The sequence below is a fragment of the Rhinoraja longicauda genome, chromosome 5 (assembly GCF_053455715.1).
Source record: "Rhinoraja longicauda isolate Sanriku21f chromosome 5, sRhiLon1.1, whole genome shotgun sequence".
In the NCBI taxonomy this organism is placed as follows: Eukaryota; Metazoa; Chordata; class Chondrichthyes; order Rajiformes; family Arhynchobatidae; genus Rhinoraja; species Rhinoraja longicauda.
Window position 1 is genome coordinate 89044908 of NC_135957.1, and position 6127 is coordinate 89051034.

A 6127-nucleotide genomic window follows, 5' to 3' on the forward strand; every position below is an offset into this window, starting at 1 on the left:
GAATTGTGATGAGAGGGTGGGAGGAGTCTGAGAGTTCAGACCTTCCCTGGATGAGATTAGATGTGCCAGAGATTAACCAAGGTTGGAGCAGAGGCTAAAGCGGCATTATTCTAACTGAAGGTGGTATTCAAGCGGAAGGCATGCAGCATGCAGGCAGCTTGGGTAAGCAATGCACTCAAGATCCTAGACTCCCCCAATTGACACCTGCAGGTAAGCATTTGTCAATAGCTGGTGAAAAATGTATTGATGAGATAGTCTCACATATTTACATTGTGATGCCTATGGAAACAAAATATGATTTTTTTTCTTTAATCACATTAATTAAATAGAATTATAGAGTCATATTCATACAGCACAGAAACAGGCCCAACTCGCCCGTGCCGACCAAAAAACCTCATCTAAGATAGCCCCATTTGCCCACATTTGGCCCATATCCCTCTAAACCTTTCCTATCATGTACCTGTCCAAATGTCTTTTAAATGTTGTTATAGTACCTACCTCAACTACTCGCTCTGGCAGCTCGTTCCATATGCACACCACCCTCTGTGTGAAAAAGTTGCTTCTCAGTTTCCTATTAAATCATTCCCCCCTCACCTTCAGCCTACAGTATGTCCTCTGCTTCTTGAATTCGCTACTCTGGGAAAAAGACTGTACATATATCCTATCTAGTCCCCTCATGATCTTATACCTCTATAAGATCACCCCTCATCCTCCTGTGCTCCAAGGAATAAAATCCAAGCCTGCCCAACCTTCTCTCATAGCTCAAGCCCTCAAGTCCTGGCAACATCCTCGTAAATCTTCACTGTAATCTTTCCAGCTAAATTACATCCTTCCTATCGTGAACTGACCAAAACTGAACATAATAAAGCAGCTAATCTCTATATGCAGCCTAATGAATATCTTGTAAAACTGTAACATAACAAACCAACTTCTATTTTCAATACCCTGACTGATGAAGGCCAGCTACTAAAAGCCTTCACCACCCTATCTACCAATCATACCACTTTCAGGGAACTACGTGCCCATACCCCTAGATCCCTCTGCTCTACAATACTCCATAGGGCCCTAGCATTCACTGTGAAAGTCATGCCCTGGTTAAACTTCCCATAATCTAAATAATATTTTTTAAATACCTCATATTCTTTATGGAGCTGTCAGAGAAATAAAAAAGATGATAAGTTTCGTCAACTGTCACAACAATAACAAAATTCATTTGGAAGCAGGAAATACAAATTGCCAAGTTAGCAGTCCCTCTGCTTTACTTTCTGAAACACTCACTAGCTATAGTTTATACCCGATTTGATTATGCTCTCCAGCATCCTGCAGTTGATTGGAAGACCAAATACTAAATTAGATAGCCACCCTCTGTCAGAATAAAATAAAGAGCCTAATGGAATGTTGAAAGAGATGCTGAATGCAGATTATTTTGCAAACATAATCTATGTCTTCAGCAAAACAAATATCCCTAATTATAATGCTGAAAGTCATGCATTTTCTCTTGTATTTTTCAAGGTTTACTTTGTAGTGTAAATAGGAAAAGAATGTAAGAAATGTAAGCATTAATTCCTGGATTCACCATGGCAACCATATTGGAAGGTGCGATGCAAAATCAAAGGACATGAAAATGTGATGTAGCTGGAAGAACTGGTGACAAAAATGCAGCTTTATCATTTGCAAGACACAGTGAAAACACAAAATGTGTCCTTATGCAATTACCTTTGCATTATTTAATGTAAGCTGCAAAAGCTGCATTTTATAATCCACGTAACTCTGGCTACTCCGAAGGAGATATTGAGCACTATCCTCGCACGCTGACGAGTTCATTCTCGTGCTTTATCCCTGCCAGGTATAGGCATATAGCCCACCGCGAAGAGTAAATGAATACATGGTGATAAAGCCAGTCACCTGCAGTGGCAAACAAATGGGTGAACTGTAATGAAGGGTGCAACAGACTATGGCATTTTCCATATGGTTGCCCACGTGGTTGACTATGGGTGAACAAATGGGTGAACTGTAATGAAGGGTGCAACAGACTATGGCATTTTCCAATCAATGGCCATGGTCTCATCCAAAAAGATCAAAGAGGAGAGGTCGTTCAAGGTATTCTTCACAATTTATTCTGTTCTGATCATGACTTACTGTTGATTTAATCTCCTTTGGGAGTTGCTGAACTGCACGCAACACCTCCATGAAGGGAAATCTGTTGCCTCCCTGAGAAGCAATCGGGTTAAATGCTGCGGGATATTGATCCGACAATCCAATCCTACTCAGTCTTATTCTACAGATCCACTGTAGGCCTAACATGATTCATAACACAACCTTTGCTGTTCTATTTGCTCATCTTTACTGATATATCAATCACTAAAAATGGTTGTCCACGTGCCAACCTGACAGCATCCCCAAGAGTAAAAATAGATTAACAATTTAATTTTTTCGTCTCAATAGCCGTGTCCAATCCCATTTATTTTATGATCTATTATCTAAATGATCCAGCTCTTTAGACAACTTCTACACTATATTGTGGGATAAATTAGCAAAGGTTTCTCAGCATTTGAAAGTAAATTATTCAGACAGATCAGCCTCTTTCCTGCTGTATCTTTCTCAATTGCTGAAGTACTTCTATGCAACAAAGCAAGCAAACTACTAAGGGGGCTGACTGGATGTTCTGGCTGCTGTTCCCCACAACAGCTATAATAGTCACTCTGGAATCCTGCCACAAATCAGTCATCTCCCTCAATGCTGTACCTGATGCTGGATCATTTACTTCAGATGCGACAGTCAGAGATTTTCAAATGTATCGCATCATGGACAACTTCTAATTTCTGAAGTATTTTCATTCACAAAGTGGTGAATTCATGGAAGGTTTCAGGGTACAATATAAATTCTCAGGGTTCATGCTATTGGTTATGTAATTTTGCATGTTACCAATAGAACCAGCATTTATTTCCAAGAATGATCAGCTTTTGGATAAAGTATTTTAATTTCAGCATTACACTTGTCACTTTTTTGTAATGATATAATGGTTACCTGTAATAAACAGGTAAGAATTTAAAATTGAACATTTTGTAGCATCGCGGAATTGGTAAGACATAGGTCAGTGCCATTGAATCGATGCTAACTCCAGGTAAGTGAGTAATTCTCATCATTACCTTCAATGAGGACCTGCAAGAGTGAGATACAATGACCATCCACAGAACACGTCTCCATTTAAATCTGGACAACAAAAACATGGATGGGAATAACAACTTAAAATTATGCTTGTGTTATATTATTCAAAACAAGGGAACACACAAATTAAGCTTTCCAACCTATCCTAAGAAATACAAATGTATTCTGTCCAACTATTAAATTAATGCAAACAAATTCAAACTCCTGACTGGAGGGACACAATAATAACTTTGTAAGTTGAGGTATATTTTTCACCAGTGAAATTATATACAACCAGTTGAACAATTCTTTGCTGAATATTAGAAATGTCATGCTGTTAGCAGTACACAGACCTGAACAAAATGCCACATCCTCCCGGCCTGATCTGCACATTATTTCCCTTTCTGTACGTTGAGCTCAGAATTAATCAAAGCCACTGGTGATGTGCAGCCATGGATAGTTGGGCTTTAACTTCCCTGCTCCCACTTGAATCTACACCTACTCCTCTTGCCATACTGCCCCATACTGTGGGGTGAACTTTCAAACTTCATGTGTACCCACTAAACTGGGAGACAACGGAAATGTATCTTTCAATGATTGAATGGTAATGCTCATATCAGCTGTCTCAACCACATTCAATGGAAATCTCAAAAAGAACAAACTGCTCATAAAACACTGCAGATTTCAATCGCATACTTGGACATACACCATGATTTGTCAATCTGGATAATACTTCCACTGAGATGACAAATAAACTGCAAGGACACCACTTCCTGGTCACTTTATGATACCAAGGGTGGACAGTTTTTTGTGCAATAATAAATTAATGAAATTATCATCAATCTATAACATACATGTAAATTTCTATGTTCAGATCTGGGGTACTGTAACCATAAATATCCTTTATGTTGTAGAACCACACAGATTTAATTAATATTTTGTGTTGCATTAATTCATTTTAGTTTGCAAGGGTTTTTTTTACAATTGGTCTCCATGGTGAATATGTAGAATGATGTTCTGTTTCTAAGGAACATCACCTTTTGCCTCCAACAGTTATACCATCTATGGTTCATGAGGAAATTAAAGATGTCAGTCACTTCAATTAGAAATGTCATCAAATTAAAAAATGAAGCATTTGATGATGGCCATGTATTCTCAGAGTTAAGGGGTATATTTGGCATGTCTGCCATTAGCCAGTGCTCAGATAGGAAAGCAGAGCTGCTAATAGCAACTGTGGCCCACACTGTGCTATGCAATGATGAATAAGTACACATCTGAAGAACAATCGCTGTCACTGGCATGACATTTCCCTCTCCTACCATATTTCAAAGCATAAAACCACTCGAAACCTGCAACGTGAACCTTTTAATTCACAACTGCAAGACTGTCACAATTCCTTCCCAAGCACTTTGATTTTTTTTAAACACAATCTATTATAAGCAGAATAGAAAATGAAAGAGTTGCCCCGGACTTACCTTCCAAGCCTATTAAGTGCACCCCAGTAAACTCCTAATATTTAGGCTTTCCTTGCCGTTACACAGTAACGGGAAACATATTCAGCAGAGAAGGGCGATTCCTGTTTTTGTAAAAAGATCAGACCAGTAATCAAGTGGCATATTTATTCCATCCTCGTGCACTCTACTTTGACTACACTGCTATTCGGACTGCAAAAAAACACTCTACTGCTGCAGTGTGGTTCGCAGAGGCTTGCAATGCATGTTCTGAATGCACAGTACAAAGCAAAACCCGGATCCGAACCACCTGCCATTGTGGAATCTCTGTTTGTTGTAACGGACCTCTTATCACAGCAACAAAAACTGATGCCAGTGGTGCAATTATTGCGTAAGATTTTAGGTTAAGAAAGTATTTTGAAGATCCCTACTTCTGAGTTATAATTATTATGGTAAATGTCAGTTCTTATTTGATCCTCGTGAAGATTTCAACCATCTATTATAGTGACATCATTCATTCTACGTGCCATATATAGCAAACTTCCTCCACGGCACCATCGCCACTGACGACAAACAGCTTTATCACACCGAATGCATTGAGTGGGCAGGATGGTTGATGAGGTCTCATCAATCAGCAGACACTGGTGCTGATGTAAACTCTGGAGTCCTGCCCAGTACCCTAATGTCTCCAAATCAAGAAGTCTCACGCAAGCTGGTGTGGAATGAACGGTTTCACACCACTCAGATACATGGAAAGTAAACAACTCAATGGTTAATTACTGCACTGTGGAATCTGCACAGGGGGAAGAGAAAGACTGACCAGGCAATTAGTTTCAATTTGAATCTCAAAACTTTGGAACAAGGCATTCAGTTCTGTTAGAATAAACTCATAGGATAAGCTTCAGAAACTAAAGAGAAATTACGCTACATCTTTAGATCCACTTCTTGTTTCATGTATTTCTGAAAAGCCAGTAAGATGACTGCACTAAGATAATTTTAGGGGATTGTAATTATATGAATGAATTATTTATAGATGGATCGGTTGGTTCTTTTTGATGTTGATAAGTGCAGCTTGTCCAATCCAATAAAAGCCAATGATTGCTTACTTAATTAATAGAAAATATGGAAGGAGGTGAACTTAGAATGCTTGTGAAAGTTCTGCAATAACTCAGAGTACCACTGAGAGTAAGAGTGGTAAAAAAGGTACAAGCACCAGCAAGCAAAATACTTCCATATAAAGAAAAGGAGAAGTGCATAAAGAATCAGATCTGACCAGTGCACACACTGTCCCTTCATGGACACATCGGGAAGCCTAGCTTGGTCAGTCAGGCATCACATTTTTCCTTTGCTAACTTCTTCTGTAACCTGGAATTGTCTGGATCTTTCCATAAATAATTCTGCCACCTCAACTTTTGTAAATCAAGACTCATCCATTCTCAGTATTACTTTCCATGAAGCACCTGCTCTATCTCGTTCAGTATAGCCCCTGTCCCACACCAGTAGTGGTGCCCCTGTCCCACACCAGTAGT

General features: G+C 39.2%; 1 protein-coding gene across 6 annotated transcripts in view; it reads right to left on the bottom strand.

Moving 5' to 3' along the window:
• dlgap2a (discs, large (Drosophila) homolog-associated protein 2a) overlaps nucleotides 1-4860 on the bottom strand; it is a 405726-nt gene extending 400866 nt beyond the window's left edge. For all 6 annotated transcript variants that reach the window (XM_078399927.1, XM_078399923.1, XM_078399924.1 and 3 more), the window contains exon 1: nucleotides 4623-4860. The gene's annotated coding sequence lies outside the window, so the exon portion shown is untranslated. The remainder of the gene's footprint in view (nucleotides 1-4622) is intronic.
• Between the last annotated feature and the right edge of the window lie 1267 nt (nucleotides 4861-6127).